This window comes from Vanessa cardui, chromosome 1 (genome assembly GCF_905220365.1).
Source record: "Vanessa cardui chromosome 1, ilVanCard2.1, whole genome shotgun sequence".
NCBI lineage: Eukaryota > Metazoa > Arthropoda > Insecta > Lepidoptera > Nymphalidae > Vanessa > Vanessa cardui.
In genome coordinates, this window is record NC_061123.1 from 12,475,184 (window position 1) to 12,498,536 (window position 23,353).

General features: G+C 32.5%; 1 protein-coding gene across 6 annotated transcripts in view; it reads right to left on the reverse strand.

The window, feature by feature from the left end:
* The window catches only part of LOC124544197 (low-density lipoprotein receptor-like), a 234,395-nt gene that overhangs the window by 98,972 nt on the left and 112,070 nt on the right, over positions 1-23,353 (reverse strand). The window lies entirely within an intron of this gene.

A 23,353-nucleotide genomic window follows, 5' to 3' on the forward strand; every position in this document is an offset into this window, starting at 1 on the left:
TAAGTACATAAAAGAATAATATTCGACAATTAATTTACAATTAAAATTACACAAAAATAAAATCTACGAGATTTTATTCGCAACGATGCGGTGAAAAGAGCGACACGTCTGTATAGCAACAGGCCTCGGCCGGCAGTGTCTGTACGAGGCGCTCACGCACACATGCTTACGCATTTTGGTCGAAAATAAGAAAATCTGATTTAAAAAAAATCTATTGATTTTACTAAATAATTAAGATAATAAATTTTTAGTATATTGTTTGTAGAATAATCTGACAAAAGACCAAAATTATTGAAGGTATATAAGTGTAGTTAATAAACAAAAAAAGACTTTTTTAGAGGTAACTTTGCGATTTTTTTCTATCGTACCAAATTAATTACATCATGTTTTCAACACAATTAATAACTAGCATCTATCCTGAAGATTAACATATATTTTTTTCATTTGATTTATTGCATTGGATTATATACTTTTTGGCATTTTAAAACTTGCATTTAGCTCATGTAGTCCCCTTAAGATTCACGCATTCTAACCACTAGGCCATCTCGTCTTGTCAAATTCTATTTGATTTTAATTATTTATACTGTACAACAAAAGGAGATTCTATATAAAAAAAAAACTCAAAGCTAATTAAAGTGCAATTTCTTCCAGACCACTTTATCAAAAGGACTTATTTAATTTTATTTTCTATTTTTTCATTTTATTGTAAATAGAACCAGGGCAATGACAGGAGTAGACTTATCTATATACTTATAAGTTACTAAAAACTAATAGGTAAAACACACGTATAAATGAAATATATATTAAGATTATTTTTATCTTCCCAATAATACCTATTTCATGTGTCCATGTTTGTAATATTTGAAAAGCCGATTTTTAAGATAATGCTTATATGTATCGTGTATACATATAGTATACCAAAAATAAAACATTTTGTTCAATTTTGACTTGTCTGTCTGTTCTCTAGCTAATCTCTGGAACGGCTGGACCGATGTTGATGGGACTTTTTTGGCAGACAGCTGATGTAATAAGGACTAACTCAAACTACATTTATTTTTGCCACTTAGCTTGATATATTCAACCAAATCGACTACGCAATCATCCATTTATAACGATTATTTCAAATCAAATAATAAAATATCATTCATAAAAATCTTACATAAGTCACAGTACTTACTGAAAATGGAAAACTACTGTGTCGGAAAGCGCTTTGACACCGCCTTACAACGCTTTATTAATTAATTTTAAAGTCATGGCTTCTTTCAAAGGAAATAATATCTTAAATGCAAGTCCAGGCTACACTAACTACGTTATTACACAATCAATACTAATAAGTAAAATCAATCTCGACGTTTTGACGCTAACTGATATTTCAGTAGGCGTCTGCGAGATTTTCTTAATATTTTTAATGGCACCACCGCCTTGCCGAGACGTCTGAGATAGACAATAAGTCTGATATTGAAGTTCAATAGTTCAATTTCTGCGAGAATATAATATTCGCATGACATGAGAACAATAACTGATCTACAAAGCGCTAAGATAAACCATAAACGTTTTGACTCCGGTAAATTTATTCTTCTTGATATTTACAGCAGGTATAACCCATGTATTGATATATTTTTGGCTTAATTGAAGTCTTCAAATGAAAAAGTGTAATATAGGTAAATGGATAAATATTTTGGTGTATCAAGACTAACATACTGAATTTATATTTACCGATAAACTTAAAATTGTTTAGATGTTTTATTAAATACTCGATTTCTATTGTTTTAAGATTTTTTTTATTCAGTTCTTCTTTATAGGGTTTTCTTTCAATTCTTATAATTCCATAAAGTTGTAATCTACAATTATTAAGCAAATAAGTCATGAGACGCTTAAGTTTTTATTAAATTGGTTCGCTGATGGTCAATAAGCCATCTGATGGTAAGAGGTCACCACTGCCTATAGACATTGACGGGATATACCTATTTTATAATTTCTCACGCATGCGCCACTCTGGGAACTAATTCCCCTTGTGTATGTAGTTATATAAAACAGGCAGTTGGTATTCAGTGGCAGTAAACGAAAGAAAAAAATTCTTTCCTTTTCTGCCATTGAATAATTTAATATTATTTTAATGTAATACGCAAACACAATATATGTTTACGTTAAACCTACTTAAATCCTTCGGCCAGTACGTATGAATTTTAAGTTCGTCTAATATCTTGAGCTAGCAAGACTGCTTCGGATAAATTTATGTCCTGACCTATTTGTCAAGCGCAAGGCGACGCAGTCGGCGCAAGAAGTGAAAGCACTTTGTCGTGAAAACCGCTAAGATCAACTGAGCTACTGAGACAAGGGAAATGTAACCAGTAAATAGGGTAGATTAATTTACTATATTATACAACAAGTATACTATTCAGTGCAATAGGAGACTTAGTCCAGCAGTGGACGAACACAGGCTGATGACGACTAATATTAATATCTTAATTAAAACTTCTTATTTAACACAAACATACATAAATAATCATTTCTTATAATGTTGTTGTGTTTTAGGACAAAATTAAAAGATGGAAGAAGGTACTTGTAGATGACTTTGTTAGAGTTATATGATCCCTGGATCTCCTATGCATGGTAGAAGCATGCTCAGCTCAACAGAATTTGATGACATTTCATTTAAAGAATGCATAAACCCAACGGAAGAACATATGCAATTTTTTTATGTCTAACTGACGATCAGTTCCTAAAACGCAACGTCAAGACGCGCGTCACAGCTAGTCTTATTTTAAACAGCTGTAGTTTGATTTTTTTTATTAGGTCAAGCTATCATCCATGTAGTTCCAGCGGAGTAGAATAGGCCACCCCCTCACCCGGGGGTATCGTAAGAGCCAACTACGGCAATTTTATTTAAGTGCATACATTAATCGAGCACGTAACGAATGCACCCGTACAGTAGCGAGGATTTCCAAGGAATAAGAGCATACCCGAGGAGAGTTGATGACTGCAAGGCAACCTTAGAATCTGTCATATGTTTTTCACGCAGTTTTGATTCGAATAAATGAGATGATATTCGAAGGTTCGAAATTTATTATTAATGTTCCATATTCAAATAGAAGTATTTCATTTTCTTATTGACTAATAAAAATGTTCACCTATTTGGAAAGTCACACATGAAGAATCGTCGAATGAAAAAAAAAATTGTATTGAAGGCGATCGTTTCATTGAAGTGTTCGATTTCACAAAGTTATTATTGTTAAATGGGAATAGCAAAAAGCCGCTCGTCTAAAAACACTCACATTTTAAATATATGTCGATTATATAGCAAATTTATTGGGATAATCTAAAATGTTATAGTTACTGTAAATTTAATTCCAAAATAAAATTGACTTCTGCAGAATGTTAATGTTATAGAGAACTTTTTATACAAATGTACCTTCAAGGAAATTTTAGGTCTGATTAACATTTCATTCGTCCCTATTTTTTGGGATCAAATTATTTTCAAAGATAAAATCTGTGGATTTTTTCTCCAGAATGTAATTTAAGGAAAAAATATTTTTATCAAGTCTGAATCTAGAATAAACTAACATTTTATAATTAGTATTAAGAAAGCTGTATTAGGATACTTTTTTATCAAAGAGATTGAATGGGCTAATAAGTCTTTATTAAAAATCCTTCATATGCTTGCCTTCTAAAGACACAAATCCAGGTATTGTGTCCTGACATTGGATTGATCACACATTTCTGTGCCTTGAAAATGTCGTAAAGCCATTGATCTTAAGCCTGGACTCTTTCAGTCTTGTGGCATAGGTTTTATGTCCAAAAACTGGCTTTATATGTGGATAAAGCCAGTTTCGAGAATGCCATCTAATATTTAGTTAGGATTTGGTCTTGCCTAGATTACCTGTCTAATCGAATAATAAAAGCAAGGGAACAGAGCGTGCGCTTTTGTGCACTTTTATATTACTTATGAGAGATTACAGACTCCTCAGTCTCCCTTGATAATGGCGGCCATAGTAGTAATCAGTCTGGAGGATTACATTAAAAAAAAATCAACCAGATCGTGACTATAAGAAAACAATTTTCCGTAAATTCCGGGTTTATATTATTTTAATAATTTTTACTGTAGGTATCTCTAGCACAAACGTTACGCATAATCCATAATCCAGGATTTTCTCCGTTTTCCATTCTGACTATGAATTAGGATAAGCTACTGAGTTTATCCAATCGCAACGGGTAGCCGTTGCGTCAAAATTCGATTTGAATTGCAAAATTCCAGACGCATAAATTATCCTGAAATAAAAATTGGTTTTATATAAAATATATATAGATTATTAGGGCTGGCAGTGTACTGGACATATTATTTATTTTCATATAGTAATATAGTCATTGCATACAAAGCTTATTGCCCCGACTTTATATAAGGAAATCGAATGTATTCTTCGATATTACCATAGTATAACATTTGTCAACGGAACCACTCACACATGCTACTAACAGTATTATCTTTTTAATACTTAATAATAGTAAGATTGATTACAAGCTTATTTGTACATCATCTGATTCTATCATGGCCGTATTTAAAGACCTGAGGCCCAGGAGCAACTAAGTCGGATATCAAAATAATTATATATATAAATAATTTATTTACTCTTTGTATGAGTAAATTTAAGATTAAACACAGTGTAATAATGAACATGCAATATCACTCTTAACTTTCAAGCATTATAAGGTATTATATAATAAATGAATACGTATACCAGTATAGTAACATTTTAGAATGATAAACTCGATAAAAATTGGCTAAGCAAATTAAAATTGTCTGAGAATTATAACTGAACAAATTAAATTTTATCCCGCTAGAGGGGTAAGAAGATAAGGCTTATAGTAATAAAGTGGGGTGATGCTTCAAAAAGCCTACCCTCAGAGATGGAAGACAACAAGCTAACGAAGACAAAGTATGCAAAAAATATTATTTGTTCAGCAAAAAGTTAAGAAGGAAATCTCATAACAATTTCAAAGACAGGAACGAGTTTTTCTGTACTCGTGTCTACTTTAGTTCCTTGCTTGTATTTTTATATAAAACTTGTCGTTTTAAAAAAAAATATGTTAGGAAGAAGTTGTATGGTAAAAAGTTATTTCATGAGCCCTCTATAGGTTCGGCCTACGCTTTGAGGCTCATGTTTTTACATGAAGCCAGCGATTGAAATGTAAATCGCTATCGAATTTATAGTTAGATTTGAAAAATCGGATATTATGTAAACATTAATTCTGAATTCGCATCATTGTTGTAGTAGGCACTACTGAACTTGTATTTTACCTTTTCCATATAGATTACTCGTCCTGACTCCGTACGTGTCAAATTCATACAAACATACTTCTCGCTGAATACTATCATTATAATGTACACAACCTGTGTTATTATAAGCTCTCTGGGTTGATTTTTATTATTTTGTAGTAGATAAAAGAAAAAAAATTTTTTTTTTTTAAGAACAGTTTCAGATATATTTTTACGAATACAATTGAAGTAACATTTTTATTTGTTATTTCGTTCGTTCTCTATTCTCTTTTTAATAGTTGAGCATTAAATATTAACTTTGCTAGCAATCAGCTTAAATTTAATACGATTATATTGAAACATAATGCTTCAAAAACTTAAACATATATCAATATTATAATAAGAGTGATAAATAAGGATTGCAGGCAATTTATATGGTGAATAAATAAAGAATATAAAATATTATTTTAAACATAAATCTCAAAAACAAAAAGAATACGATTAAAAGATTGGTTAATAGTTTTTGTATACTCATAGTACAAAGACTAGACTGTTTGTCTGACTATCTATACTTTAAGCCAGCGGTAGGCAACACGCGGCCCGCGATCTCCTACCTTGCAGCTAATGTTTTGTTAAAAAGTTGACAAATATGACAGATAACATACAAGAAATAGCCCCTCAAATGCAATCTCAGACATTATACTAAAATCTGTGTAAAATCAGTTTCCGTAGTTTGTAGTTTTTATTGTTTTTTTCTTATTTTTCTAGCTATAAAGCCCAAATGTATAAACATAATGTAAAGTGTACCAATTAAATTCTGCATCTTTTAACAATTTTAATAGTATTTTTCTTTTTTCTATGGAATATGACTAATTAATACTAGTAATGCATAAGTATATTGGTTTTCTAAGGTTAATATGATGACTGCGGCCCGCCTGTAGATTATTTTGCCACCTTATGGCCCTTGCCTACCAAGAGGTTGCCGACCACTGCTTTAAGCTGTTAGCAAATTAGCAGTGGATATTTGTTTCAATCAGTATTCATGTTTATGATAATCAAATTATTTTTATTAGTTGTCGTTAATAGATGGCATTAGTAGGATTTTCAACCGACTTCCAAAAGGAGGAGGTTATCAATTCGTCTGTATTTTTTTTTTTTTTTTTTTTTATGTTTGTTACCTCATAACTTTTCACTGGGTGGACCGATTTTGATAATTTTTTTTTGTTTGAAAGGTAGTGCTTCCCGTGGGGTCCCATTTTTTTATTTTTTTTTCCGATGATGGTATCCATGTGAAAACGACATAAGTCTTAAATTTGCATTACGTATATGCGCGACAAATAGGTGAATAACTGAAAATCACGTTAACCAATTTTGATAATTCTTTTTTTATTATAAAATATATACTTCAAGGGTAATTTGGTGAAAGTTTGGTAAGGTTCTGAGCACAGGATCCATGACAAAGTAACGGAATGGAAGGGAACGGAACAATTCTGAGGAGCACGTTAGCGATACTCGGTCGAATCTTTTATTTATAGGCTATTTGGATATTTGAGTCACCTTCCGTAATGTGGTTATGTTTATGTAATTATCATAGTCGAATATTATAATCAACTAGCTACGCACCCCGGCTTCGCACGGGTGCAATACTGATACTGAATATACTACAGAATTTGTTTATATACGACATCACATCGCAAACTTCTAAAATTATCAGTGTTTCTTTACTATATTGTTCATGTATTATATATATACACAAACCTTCCCCTTGAATCACACTATCTTTTAAAAAAAAACTGCATCAAAATCCGTTGCGTAGATTTAAAGATATAGGGACAGAGAAAGCGACTTTGTTTTATACTATGTAGTGATGGAACTCCTATACGGCTCGCAGTTAGGGTGCGATATGGGGCAGAATTTCTTACTATCTTTAATCAAATTTTGTGTATGTGATGTGATGTCATATGATGTACGAAATATAGTTGGTCTTTTTCAAAGTTTTTTTTGCTGAGTTCGATTACAGCTCTTTCGAGGGATCCTTGTAGTTTACGCCGCGTGACGTATTAAATCCGCATTTTCGAAAGTCTATTTTTGCTTTATTCGCAAGTTTCCTTTGAAATTGTCCTCGAAGTAGTTTCTGACTCATATAAACGGAACGCTTAATCTATCCATATTAAAAAAAAATTAGTTAGTCAACATCAGCTTCACTTAAAATCAAAAAATAAATAAAAATTTTAACAAAAAGAAAAACCGACTTCAAACAAAACACTATTTTAAAACAAATGAATATGCACGAAAAAGTAATAAAAATAATTGCGTATTCAACATATTTTTTTTAGAGTCTTCCTAAGTTAAATGAAATGAAAAATATTAGACTACTTAAAAGTCGATTAACGATTATATCATGTAGTTATAATTATTGTTATATTTGGAGTCGGAGTCAGCCAATAAAACCCTACAGTATATCTATCAACAAAACAATACGAGAATACTTTAACAAATATGTTTTTTTACAAATTACCTTTTACTCAATAATATACTGAATCAATCAAGGGGCTCGTATCGCTTCTTTCTTTTGATTGTTGGGGCAAGGGCACCGTGGCTGACACCGGCTCCAAATATACCAATAACTATAACTACATGATATAATCGTTAATCGACTTTTAAGTAGTCTAATATTTTTCATTTCATTTAACTTACGAAGACTCTAAAAAAAATATGTTGAATACGCAATTATTTTTATTATTTTTTCGTGCATATTCATTTGTTTTAAAATAGTGTTTTGTTTGAAGTCGGTTTTTCTTTTTGTTAAAATTTTTATTTATAAATCGCGCTATAGTTGTCTTCGTTTTGTTACGATATGTAAGGAATTGTTCAAAATGAAATTTGAGTTTCCTGGATCAGTAGTTCTTTCATTCGTCATCTAACATCAGTTTAAAGTGTCATTTATTTTCTCCAACGAATACGTGGTGATGTATATTTTTTGGGTTAAGCGATCATTGGCATGAGTGGCTACGTGAATCTTAACGAATGTAACAGGTTTAGACTCGAGTAAACAACGCTGAATTTTCATGTACTTTTTTGTGTTTATAATTCATCTCGTATTCGGCGGCAAAGGCAACCTGAATCTACCGGATGGAAATCCTTTACATCTGTATCCACTAACCCGTTTTGGAGTTTAAAGTGGAGCAGCGTGGTGTAGATATAACTTTTTTCAACGTTCCTTAACCATGCAATTCTAAGTAAACATTGAATAGGCAAACTTGTTACAGAGATATTTAAGTAGATCAAAATTAGTTCACATTAAAAGTCTGAAATATAAAATAGTAAAGTAACAGCCTGTAAATTTCCCACTGCTGGGCTAAGGCCATCTCCCATTAAGGAGAGGATTTGAAACCACGCTGTTCGAATGCGGGTTGGTGGAATGCACATGTGGCAGAATTTCGATGAAATTATACACATGCAGGTTTCCTCACGATGTTTTCTTTCACCGCCAAGCACGAGATGAATTATAAACACAAATTAAGCACATGTATATAATGGTGCTTGCCTGGGTTTGAACCCGAAATCATCGGTTAAAATGCATGAGTTCTAACAACTGGGCCATCTCAGTTTGAGAGTATGTACATATATGCACAAGGTAAATTGCTAGTGTAATTCCTCTTAAAATCTCATGACAACATTCCGTGTTAGCCTGGCAGAGATCCAGTTTCCGCAGAACGATGTCGGCGAGCAGCGTGCTAGAAAGTTTGAACTTTGTAAGCGAGGAAAAACAGCGGCAATAAAAACTTTTCAAAAACTTTATTTCCAGGTAATGTTGAGGTGTTTTTCTGAAGCTGATAAGAATAGTAAAGAAATACTCGACGAAGAAACTAAATATTTCGAAGTTTCAAGAAAAACACTTGAATTTAAATTTAACATTTAATTATATTATTACTTATTAAACACTTGAATAATAATAGTAAACACTTGTATCGATGTCAAGTTATTATAAATATGCTTTAGCCTTAATTACATTTCTTTAAGTATTAATTCAGCGTGAAATAACGTTTCTTTGAACACACTTAGCTCGATTTAATTGTACGAAGAGAAATAAGACATTTAAGAAAATCAAAGCCACCCAAATACTGCCCATACATAAATACGTACATTCTTCACCGTGTGAGTGACGTAAGTACGTAATAGAGATAATCAAATCAAGGTCAGAATATTCTTTATTCAAGTAGACTCGAGATCTAGAATGCAGTTCTTAATCGAAAATAACATTTTAAGAATAATTTTTGAATATCTAAAATTTAATTATACACCAAACTTTGATAACTTACTATATAATATGAGTTTAGAAAATCAACGCTACGCATATAAAATAAATTGGTTTCGAACTAATTGGAATTTAATAACAGGCGCGTGCTCGAAAATTTAGTGTCATAGCTTTTCCACATCGTGTGTATTTAAGGTATTTGTAATTTATATAATAGCGTACTAGTCTATTAGCGAAATTAATTGTAACTGTGATATGAACTAGATATTCTATTTTTAACCCATAGTTCCAGTACATTGACGATATGTAAATTTGCACAGATTATAAGTTTGCACGTTCCAAAGAGAAATCATTAAAAAAGACCTTTGAAGTCACTTGTCAATACAGTAGGATTTTCCCATAGGCGCATGTAGTCTATGTACGTTCGCGTTCATTAATATTCATACCCAGAAGCTTTTACGTAGCTTTAATGTATTTAATATTTTTTTTTTATTAAAATATTTATGAATAATTTATTGTTTTTTATTAATACTTTATCGCATCTTAATTGAAATTCATAATAAATTGAACTCATTTTTTGTTCAAGTACGCTATTACAAGCACCTTTGAACAATATGTACACAATTGCTATAACCATTTCGAAATGTAGATTATATAATAGCGAACCGTTAAGTAAGTCAGTCGTTGAACACGAATAAATCGAGACACATGTGTTTATTACACCGCTGATTGTCATTATCTCCATTCAAACTAAAGCCAAGATCCACAAGGGACTCGCTTTAGTCAATTTATCTACAAAGTAATCTTGTACATTCTACAAATGCATTTTGAAAAGCGACACAATGTGTTCCCTATCCACGCTTTGCGAAAGAAGATTTATACGTGGTGCGGAGTGGAGAAATATGCTTTTTAACGTCTAAAAGCATTCCATTATTTTGTTCTTTATCGACTGACAACAAAATAGTTTTATCTAAAACATGGCCAATTTTTACTCGACTACGTCTCAACCAAAACGATATTTTACAATATCTATGCTCTAGTCGTTTTTAGTACACTTTTCAACTTTCGCAAAGAATAAACATTTTTAACAAAATTTTAAAAGAGTATATATAAAAAAGGTGATATGTTTGTTTGTTTTTAATATTGGTTCAATTGAATCAAAATAATAGAATTTTAAATGTATTAACATAACAACTTTTTGAAAGTGATAAGCTGTTAAATATTTCTTATCATGAAATAATAAATATCATACGTTTATTAAGGCTATAATTGGCGCTATTATTAAATCCGGTATGTGGTGGTTTGAGCACTTTTCCGAAAAATAGGCTGCACGTTTCTTTGTGTGTGCGTACCTCAAATCCTCCCCTCCCCTACCCCTCCCTCGCGTTGAAAAATGGGATTAATGGGAAACATTGGACTCTCCGACAGAAATTCATTAGTTGAAAAAATAATTAGCAATTTTCGGGAAACTCGAACTGTATATAAAACCTTAAATTCTTACAAATGTTATCTGAACGAGATCATAACGCTTTCAACACATAGTTAATCCTTGCAATGACAATTTACGATTTTGTGTGCGATAGTTATAAATCAATAAATTACTAGGAATAGTTATATAGTGTTAGTGAAAATATACGTGTCGGTATTTCCAAACGTACAGGCTTATAGGCGATTTCGTTTATCTCGAACATTTCTATGTGTAGTTGGCGATGATCCAGCTCCCACAAAGCCTCTTTAGATGTTGTCATACGTCGGTAACATCTTTAACTAATACAAAGTTTTGAACGTGTGAGGAATATTGCTTATATATAAACTTTCGATTACTTTTTTTCTTTAATAACGATATTTTTTATAAGAAAACACATCAAAGTTTTAATAGGTCTACGTGACACTGAGCTATAGTCTCAGTTCCCGAACTGTAGACAGATACGATTAACTTTAGTTCATAAAAATAATTTGTTAATAATTTACAACCATGAGGAGCCGAGATGGCCCAGTGGTTAGAACGTGCATCTTAACCGATGATTACGGGTTCAAACCCAGGCAAGCGCCACTGAATATCCATGTACTTAATTTGAATTTATAATTCATCTCGTGCTCGGCGGTGTAGAAAACCATCGTGAGAAAACCTGTATGTGTCTATTTTCATACAAAAATCCGCCATATGTGTATTCCAACAACCCGCATTGGAATATGTTCCAAACCTTCTCCAGAAAAGGATCCTTTCCCTTAGCTCAATAGTGGCAAATTTACAGGCTGCTGTTGTTTGTTGTTTTTTTTTTACAACCATGTCAAATTACTTTCTTTCACAAAACAAGGAAAATTATGGAGCATATACGTATAAGTAAACAAAGGTGAACTTACTATTCCATCATTGTCCGCTGGGAAAACAATCCGAGACAGCCAGGGAAGACCCAAGACAGGACCAAACTTTACGTGCGTTCCGACCCACGAGAGTGCTTTCACTTACACTTATAACAAACACCGGGTTATAACAGAAACTTATTTACGTAAAACTTATTACTAAATTAGATTAGTACTTGTATTTCTTTATGTCATTGGGAGTGCACTGGAGAAAGGGTCCTCTTGTGGTAAGTAGTTATAATAAGGACATGAAAAGATGTCGCTATGACGAAAGACATGTCATGGATATGAAATATTTATTTGCAACCGTACCGAACAATCTCACTAGTGTTCTCCATTCTACGTGAAATTGGCGAAATAATCTGTGTCCTGTCAGCAAAACTAAAAGCCATAGAGCTAAGAATTGAAATAAATTGAAAGTTTATTTGAGGCAGAAAGACCGGGTGTGATAGCTATTTGAACCTAGTAACCTAGGATTTTCAGCCAAGTTCATCGAGGCTTTATCATATCGAGAGTTCTAATCATATCACTCTCTATTATAACGTACTACTTTGGTAATTATCTTCGATATTCCGGGAAGCCACGTTTCAAAAACATCAAAATAAACTTTATTCAAGTGGGCTTTTACAAGCACTTTTGAATCGTCAATTAACAATTAAGTGAAGCTACCACCGGTTCGGAAAGTTGATTCTACCGAGAAGAACCGGCAAGAAACTCAGTAGTTACATTATATCCCAGAAACAATAAATATATTGTTTCAATTTTATATTGCAATATCATATTTGAGGTTTTCTAAGTTTACATTCAATATCATTAAGATCAACGACACTTGTTTTGTAAAAATAATACATATTAAGTTATTTATTAAATGTACGTTATTTACATTACTTTTGTGTGTGTCACAGCAATAGCTGTGATTATGACCATTCTGAACATGGGGGCAAATATAAATCAGCAGTCTCTAAAATATTTAGAATAATTTGTAAATGAAGACCAGAACATCTTAGTTCTCATATTTAGTACTCACCGTCAGGTTATCAATTTACTTGCATCCTTTGGCTAAACATAAATTAAATAGCAGTGTGAATCATTTCTTATAAATTTAACTGAGCTCACAAGTAAAGCCGTCGAGCTCGGTACAGCGTAAAGCTACAACAAAACGTAAATTTAAACTTGGCTAGAATAACCGTTTACACTTGATATTCATATTTAAATCACAGTCAAATGGAACAATCGCAATTTTATAGGCCTCTTTAAATGTATTTTATAACTATGTGAACGGTATTTAGTATTAATGAATTTCATTAAAGTAATTGAATTTAAAATTCGAATTCTATTTTTTAAATAAATTGTTTTTTTTTTTTTATTATTGGCCTGTAAATTTTCCTACGTCAAGACATTGAGTTTATTGAACGGTGCCGAAATATGGGTTGGATAATGCACACGTACAAGAATGATCATCGGACTCCTTCAGGTTTCCATACGATATTTACCTACACCACTATTATATAAAAACTCCTTAGTGTTCACAAGGATTTTAACCCACAATCTTTGTTTATGATTACTGAACCATCTCGTGTCGTATATGATGTATATAACTGACATATACATTCATATGTCTTCTTAGACCCCGTGGTTTGCGCCGCTTTGACGACGTTAGGCGTTGTTAATATTCTGTTCACTGCCAGTATTTATGGGCGAAGGGGACCATTCCCTCGCCCGCCCTCATAAAAAGGAGGTAAAAAAGGAAAAACCTGCTCTACATTCAATACATACAAGCAAATTTTCATCCACATTTTTCAATACTTTATTCTTTGTAAACAAATAAATTGTTTTTTTAACTGTTATACAGTCCAAGCTGAAAATAAATGTAAAAAACTTTTTTTAATACAAAGATGACGTCATGGAACGTCAGTGTAAGGGATTATAGTCTATATGTACTTCTAAATTATCTATCTGTCTGTCTGTCGCTCTTTCCAGACCAAAGTGCTGAACCGAATTTGATGAAATTTGTTTTGAAGCAAACTTGAACTCCAAGAAAGGACATAGGCTACTGCTTTACCTAACTTGAGAGTCGAGATGGCCCAGTGGTTAGAACGCGTGCATATTAACCGATGATTGCGGGTTCAAGCCCAGGCAAGCACCGCTGATTCATGTGCTTAATTTGTCTTTATAATTCATCTCGTACTCAGCGGTGAAGGAAAACATCGTGAGGACACCTGCATGTGACAAATTTCAAAGAAATTTTGCCACATGAGTATTCCACCAACCCGCATTGGAACAGCGTGGAATATGTTCCAAAACCTTCTCCTCAAAGGAAGAGGAGGCCTTTAGCCCACCAGTGGGAATTTACATGCTGTTGTTGTTGTTGTTGTTGTTTGTTACCAAACTCATGACAACCAACACCAAAACGCGAGCGAAGCCGCATGCGACAACTAGTGTGAAACAAATTCAAGATATACCAAGAAAAGAGATATGAGTGGTTATTCGGTGCAAATAAATTTAAACGACGAAATTGAAATGGCTTGTCGAAATCATAGCACTTTATAGGCGGCTGGCATCGATCCAAACGCCTCAAAATCATGGCAGCGTACATCGTCCCTGACACTTCAAGTACAATAAAGTTTGCGTTTGCAAAAAAGCAATGAACTCGTTGCAACTCTTTGCTACCGTGTACTACATATTTGCAAATTTTACCATAGTAACACAAATGAGGTACGAAAATGCGAATTCTCGCGAACACGAATAGAAAGCAAAGTGTAGTAAGACGTTAATTAACAAATATATTTGAATTGTTTGTTGCAATGATGTTTAAATTGTTAATCGAGCTACTCGTTTTGTTAAAGAAGGTTAAACTGAGTCTGTTTATTGTTTTTTTTTATTCGTCGCTTTACCAGCTAGCGTTCATGCATTTTTAGTTTCCTTTCAACGAATTGTGTGTTGATTACTGGCTTCGTCACATTCTTCTTAAAAAAAAAAAAATAATAATATTAATCTGTCTATTCGTGATAAATGCATGAATCAAAATCCGTTCAGTAGTTTTGGAGTTCATCGCGAACATAACATACATATAGACAGACGCGGCCGCGACTTTGTTTTATAATATGTACCTAGTGTTAATTTAATAAACTAAAGCAAAGAGTTAGTTAAAGATATAGCCAGATACAAAATAATTATGACACAGTTACAAAAAAATTGTTATGGTAATGTACGCACTAATAATTGCACTCTTCCACAAATTAACAAGTTATAGTTATTATAAAAACGTATCCAACCGTGTCAAATTATTGAATGAAATTAATAAATACTGAAAAGTCTTTGAAATAACATTAATTTCGAATTGCTAAATAAAATATCCCATATCACCTCGAACTGGCCGCAGTCCGGATATAATTGGAGCTTGTTTATATTACGCTGTTTGTTCACGGGTTAGAAGTCGTAACAAAGTTATAGTTGCTTGCGGTTCGAGCCATTGCCGCGAGCACTCTTCACTTTGAATTCGGTTCATTAGATCGTCTCATTGTTGAGCAACAAGGCTTTCAGAACAAGCGGTAATTATGCATTTTCATTGAAAATGGAAAAATTATTTGAAATTCGATTATGTAATCTAAAATTCACTGAAAACAACGCTGTAATTTTATGAAATTGTTTTTTTTTTGAATTTCGAACGATAATGACCTATATCTCAATATTTTATTACGCAGTGCGAGATCTCATGATCGTTCTAATCACTGGACCTGGCTGGTTGGGTTAATATATTTATTTAGTTTGTTTTTATTAGTATACTTTTATACGGCTAGGAAAGTGGGGGACCTAAGGTATGAAAACCATTCCTTACACCTTATCACCAAGTTTAGGAGCTGAGATAATACTTATGTCTCTTGTGCCTATTTTTATATGTAATAATAAATGAGAAAATACTGCTAACATTATTGCCACCATTCTACGCGAACATAGAGTAACTATTTTTAATTCATATTTTATATATTTAAGGACTAATAATTATATGTTAATAATTGTATTAAAATTGCAACAAAGGAAAAATGAATTTATGAACCATTATATAAAGTGAAGCAGAGATAGCCCAGTGGTTGAAACGTGTGCTTAGTTTGTGTTTATAATTCATCTCGAGCTCGGCGGTGAAGGAAAACATCGTGAGGAGACATGCATGTGTCTAATTTCATCGAAATTATTTATAACATATGTATTCCATCTACCCGCATCGGAACAGCGTGGTGGAATATGTTCCAAACCCTCTCCTTAATGGGAGAGGAGGCCTAATCCCAGCAGTGGGAAATTTACAGGCTGTTACTATATAAAGCAAAAAAATGTATAGAATATTTTCGTATTCAAAAGACAAAATTCGTGCCGGTCATCTTCACGGCGTACGATATAAAGGCTTTCCAATAGATATGACACATAAAAAAAATCGCCCACTTCTTATTTGAGTTTAATACCAGCATGACATTTTCAACATGATGTTGACTCACAGATAGATTTAATATTTTTCTATCGATAGTAGCGTGCAGTTGTATGAATTTAATATTGAAATTCAATAAAATGACTTTGTGACGTCCACTGCAGTTTATTTTTACAGTTCAGTTCTATATTACCTATACATATATCACGTATGTTCGGTGTATTGTGCTCTTTGTAACGTATTGAAATTGATAGTACCTAATATATATCGCTGGTTAATTTTGTTGGTTCACCAGCCATAAATATACCCTAAAGGATTGTATGGTACAACTTAAATAAATTTGTTCGTGTATTTATTTTTGTTCAAATAATATACAATGTTTCAATAAACTAAAGAGTTTTGAGTTGGGTAGATATTACCTACTATTAGTAAATATTCCGTGATATATTTTAAATAGTAATTATAACGCAGGGTAAATTATTATTTAATTTTCTTGTCTCGGTAAATTATAAATATTATATATTTGCCGATTTTACTCTACGATATCTACATTTATAAACTGTAACAATAAATTTAATTAAGTATTTATTTAGTAATTCGAAACAGCTTGCTTTTGATAAGAATGATTCGATTTAGAATTAGTGTGAGATGAGATAAGCACAGTCAGGTGAGATCTTGGTTCAATGTATATAGCTCATTATGTATCGAACTGCCTTTATCTATTTTTACCATATACAATTTTTCGAACAGACATCTATTAAAATATGTAGAGTCAAATATGTCCAGTTATATTTAATACATACAAAACGTAACCTATTTTAAATGTCAGTATAATAAAATAATGTTCAGTGAGTATTTCTTGATATTTGTAGGTGGGTGGAGGAATCTGCTAACTAATGGTAGTTGGCCACCACCTCCCATTGACATTGGCGCTATAAGACATGACAATCACTCTTCGCGACGCCAATGTGCCACAATCCTTGGAAACGAAGATATACCCACTATATAATGACAGATATACCAATTTTAATTGAAAATATTTTAAATATATGTACAGCGTGAAAGGTAACTGTATTATTATTGAACACTTGATCTTAACCGACGATTGTGGGTTCAAATCAAGGTCAACACCACCGAATTTTCATATCAATTTGTGCCTTGCCTTGATCTCGGAAAACTGCAGAGTCATGGATGGAAAACTTCCATGTATCTACCGATTCACATTCTCAATGAAAAGGATGAGAGAGGATTAGAATTCATAAAAAGATTTTATTAATTTAAATAATATTATTAACTAACATGACTCTGTATTTTTAGGTGGTAGCTTCACTTAATTGTTAATTGACGATTCAAAAGTGCTAGTAAAAGCCCACTTGAATGAAGTTTATTTTGATTTTGATTTAATTATGTTAATACAAGGATCACGTGACAGTTTAAGTCAGCTATTGAGCTGTTTAATCTTACGATACAACATTGTATTTGATTCAACTCTCAGAGCATCACCCGTATCTTACCCTACTTCAAATAAATTAAGCCACATTCACGTGTTAACCCGCTGCGCTGTAGGCTGATAAGTTGATGGCAGCAACAATACAATCGTCCCGTTTCACTTAGCACTTAGGACGTGTAGGGCACTTTGTGCTTTCCGAGGCATAAGAGTACGGTCAACTTCTGACATCCGGCGGTTACTGTGAACTTCTCAAACCCCGGACCTAACAATCTGCCTTTTAAGTCAGCTAATACACTAACGAGACAATCAAAGAATCTATATTAATGTTATAAATGTAGAGGTAACTCTGTTTGTCTATTTGTCGCTCCTTTACGACCAAACCACTGAACCGAATTTCATGAAATTTGGTATGAAGCAAACGTAAACTCCAAGAAAGGATATAAGGCAATCTATTTTTGCCAAACACATGACAATGAACACTCTAAAACGTGAGCAAAGCCGAGGGCGACTACTAGTATTTTATAAGCGGAAAATGAAAAACACAATAAACACTATAAAACAATTTTGAGCGACCATGCCATTGTGATAGAAAACTTAAGTTTCTAACAGTTTTTGAAATCTTATAACCTATCATTAGATACTAAGCTGGTCTATGCAAGTCATAGGCACCATACTGGATTAAATATGATATCATATAGGTATGACGAGCAGAAACCTAGCTAATCTTTAAAATATGATAATTATAGCATATACACGGGTTTAGATTGATACATACATACTAATTTTATGTAACTGAATTGTTTTGTTCGTTTGAACGCGATATTGCCTGAAGATACTGGTACGATTTCAATAATTCTTCTGTCAATGTTCGATAGCCTATTTTTAGAGAAAGGCTATAGACTATGTGACATAACACTATGACCAATAGAAGCAAAATCATGTATAACTAAAACTGTAATATAGTCGGTCAAAGTTGAAAAGAGCTACATATATAAAAATTGAATTTTTATTCGTAGTATGTAGATTCTAGTTTGACTTAATAGCGAATACGATTATGACGTCATTAGTCCGGTTTTAAAATAAATGTTGATGTATAAGTCGTACTCTAGTTGATACGGAATTGATATAAAATACTTACATCTGTAACCTATGGACTCAGGGTTTAATACGAAGCCCCGCTATCGGAGCTGGAGCTTCTCAATACGCGAAATACCGATAAATTCTGCATAGCGTAATGGACAATACGTAGACAAACGGACGTTCTGAAATAACATGAATATCTGCAATATCTAAAACGTCTCATTTTAAAGCACGAAATACAACTGTTACATACCTGACATATTTATTTATAGTTATACAGTACTAGCGACTGATACTAAATATACTACAGAATTTGTTTATTTACATCTCATTATAACTTCTAAAATCATCGGCGTTTCATTACTATATTGTCCATGTATATTATATAAAAAAACCTTCCTCTCGAATCAATGTATCTACTGAAAAAAACGCATCATAATCCGTTGTGTAATTTGAAAGATCTAAGCATACATAGGGATAGACAGCAGTAAGTGACTTTTTTATGTAATGATAATGAAATTTTAAACATAATATATAAATTATATTGTGCCTCATAGTCAGTAACTCCGTTGTAAACATTGTCCATGTTTAAAGTTTTATGTGTGGCCATATACAACTTCCAAGAAAAATGCAATACAATAAAATACCAAGAACTGTTACAACTTGTGAAATTAAAAACTATATAAAAGACGGATGTGCGCACAAGGTCACGTCCAATAAGTAATATTACAAATAACAGATCTAGGGAACATTCCCTGCTTACATTACCATCGTATCGGGATTTTGCCTAATAAACACGAATTATAAGCAACTAATTATCGACCCCGGCTTTTCTCGCGTTTTAGGGGGTGTCAGACAAGAAAACCCTGCAGTATATCTATCAAAAAACAATACGAGAATACTTTAAGAAATATATATATTACAAATAACCTTTTATAGGATAATATACTGGGTCAATCAAGGGACTCGTATCGCTTCTTTCTTTTGATTGTTGAGGCGCGTGACCGTGGCTGGCACCGGCTCCAAATATAACAATACTATAAATACGTTATATAATAGTAAATCGAATCTTAAAATATTTTGAATACGCAATTATTTTTATTACTTTTTAGTGTATATTAATTAGTTTTAAAATAGTGCTTCGTTTGAAGTCAGTTATTTTTTTGTTAAAATTTTATTTATTAGGCAGTGATAAAATTTTCTTTCGAATTTTAAAGAAAAAATACCACATCTGAAAAAAATAAAGCGCGCAGATCGTTTCACTTTGAAGTGATAAAGAAATGTTAATTATGAAAATAATTGAGAACAAATTTACAACAAAAACACAATCACGACCCGAAAGGCCACAATCATCACAATTAGCGACAGAATAAGCCTCAAAGAGAAAATAATAGAAGAGCGAAATTCCTATCGTGAGTTTTCGAAGTAAATTATTCGGTTAATTCGACGTGCCTGTTGCGCTTAGCGTTCATTTTCGCTTGGGAAATCAAACTACACGCGAATCTTATACAGTAATTTATTACGCTGGATACAATAATTTGGTGCGAACGATTTGTTGCCCTTTATTGTTGGATTCTTCAAACAAGAGGTCAACTGAAGGGAGGCAATATTACTAATAGCTAGACCATACTTTATTGACTAGCTTTGCCCGCGACCTCGTGCGCATTTGAATTTAATTAAAAAAATAGTGGTAAATTTTATTGTTTTGTATTCTTTGGTAGCCCAACGTGGTGGTAGCAAGCGCAAGGGTTACGTACGGTACTGGAATGTATTTGGACATTACAGCGTGTCTTTATTTAATTATTTAAAATTCTATTTGACGGTAAAATTCCCCTCAAAATCAGTCCAGCCGTTCCAGAGATAAGGCGGGATAAACAGACAGACATACAACTGAAATGAGCTTATATAATAAAAATGTAAGTATTTATAAAATATCATACGTGTCTGCCTAGTAGGAAATCACGGACGTCGTACAGTACCTGCAAAGAACAATATAGTTTATTAACATATAAGCAAATAAATATATGTACAATCAAAGGCTCAACAACCATAAATTTTAGTGAGTAATAGAATTTTGGGCTAAGATAACCCATTGTGTAAATTCGGATAAAAAATCGTTTCAATTTGTTAATGTGTGTTTCGAAACTAACAAGCATATGCAGTATTTTAAACTTAAAAATGGGATAGTCTATAATCCAGTAACGTTAAAATTAGTAAGAAAATGGACGTTTGGATATTATATCCTACTAACTCATTACCATTGCTATGATATTTTATAAGTTTTTCGACTTCTATAAAACCCAATTAATAGTCATTATATCAAATAAGTTTGGTTTCCTTACCAGTAAATAACCTTTCAAAATACTCTTTTAAAAACATCCAAATGGCATTTCCATATATCCTCATGAAGTAAATTACAAGAAACAGATTCACAATGTACGTAATTTATATAAATATCAACGAATAATTGTCCTCGTTTGAAATTTACACCTGATGTAATTATTTTAATGATAACTTTGCATATACGGATTTGTTTTTCAAAATTATATAACTTTGTGAATATGAAAAGTTTGTTCAAACAATATGCAGCGTGCGCTTGTAAAATAAACTTGAACATGTCCGACATTTCAGTAAAGTATACGCTAAATATACAAAGTTAGCTGTTTTGTCACTAACTACGTTTTGTTATTGCTTTTAAAATGTTGATTAGCAGTTGTTCTATTTAATAACATTGCGCTGACAACATTCGAGAGCCGAGATGGCCCAGTGGTTAGAACGCGTGAATTCAAACCCAGGCAAGACCACTGTATATATTCATGAGCTTAATTTATGTTTTTATTGGAACAGCGTGGTGGAATATGTTCCAAACCTTCTCCTCAAAGGGAGAGGAGGCCTTAGCCCAGCAGTCGGAAATTTACAGGCGGTTGTAGTTTTTGGTAATAATATTCCCGTTGGAAGGTAATTTTCTAAAGTAGTCTAGAAGTGATCCTGTTGGTTTTAGGGCTGCGGAGTTCTAAGTCCACGATACTTCCTAACTACTTACTACAGATTGGCAGATATAAATGTAGCAGAACTTCCACCGTGCATGTAGGTCACAATCGTTAGCTCCACTATCGAGTGAGTGAGGAAGAAACACAAGTGAAGCGTATTGAGATTTAGTGATTGGCTGCATTTGAATCCCTATTATTATTGCTATGGGTTATCTAATATTATTACACACTTGTATGAGATGAACACTTCATTAAAATTATAATCTACACTTTCATTGTAAATATAAAAGTATGTTTGTCTACTATTGCCGGTTCGGTAGTATCTACATTCCGAACCGATGGTGGTTTCACTCAATACAATTGTTAAATGAAAATTCAAAAGTGCTTGTAAAAGCCTACTTGAATAAAGTATATTTTAATTTTGATTTTGTCGTTTTGTGGGTACCAAATTTGAATTTCAATGAATGACACTTTGTTATTAATGATAATATATTACTACTTTTTGTGCCTGGCATATATGCCAAAAAACGAGTAGTCTCAGGTGATAACGAGTGATAAATAAATTATAAAACATGAAAATATTTATAAAGTTAGTTTTAATCATTCCAGTAAAGCCGACGTGGAACATGACACGGTGAAGCTCGAATGGCCCTCAAAGTCAATCAACGGAATAACGAAAGAGTTGATCGTCACGTCCTATATTCTGCGAAATCACTTCTATTAATAGTAAAAACAAATTCAAGCGCGATTTTTTCATAACCTCCAAAATTTTCAAAACATTTTTTATACGTAAATATTATTTTATAATTCTATTTTCAAAGTTAATCTAACTGCCTCCATAGATTGTCAATTTTTTTGTTAAAAAACTAAGTTGTGTATTGTAAAGATTACATTTATTATTTTGATTAAAAATAATTAATTTATTACTTGTATTTTGTGTGAATGTAGATCCATCCAAGGTGATGCCCAGTTACCATTTGTAAAGTAATTGGGAATCTCTGTGGTAAAAGTCAACAGCGCCTCAGCTTTAGGAAGATTCAGACTTGTGTTCCTCGGATAACAAGTGATGCTGTTGGTTCTGCATTGTTTTCGACCATATCAGATATGTCATTCAATCAAATTACGAGAGATAAGGAATAAATATTGCACTAGATTCACACACAAACACACACATACACACAGAGACACACTTGTTAACTTTAATATAGAATTCCCTTGCAAATACGATCTGTGATCAGAAGGACTACACTCAAGTTTGCTCCTTAATTAATAATAATTTAGTTCGTGGAATTGAATTAGCATGCCTTACTATAATGAATTGTATGATTAAGCATTGTTGTTAACGTCTATCTGTAATAAGCGAATTAAATATGTTTTAATTAATATTGTTAGAAGAAAGTTTTGTTGAGCAGTTGTTTCAGGATTCAAGGAATTTGTTTAGATTGATAAGAGTCTAAGGTATTATGTTATTATTTAGTACTTTTTCATTTCAAAGAAATTTAATACTTATTCTGAGTTCTAGGATAGAACATTATCG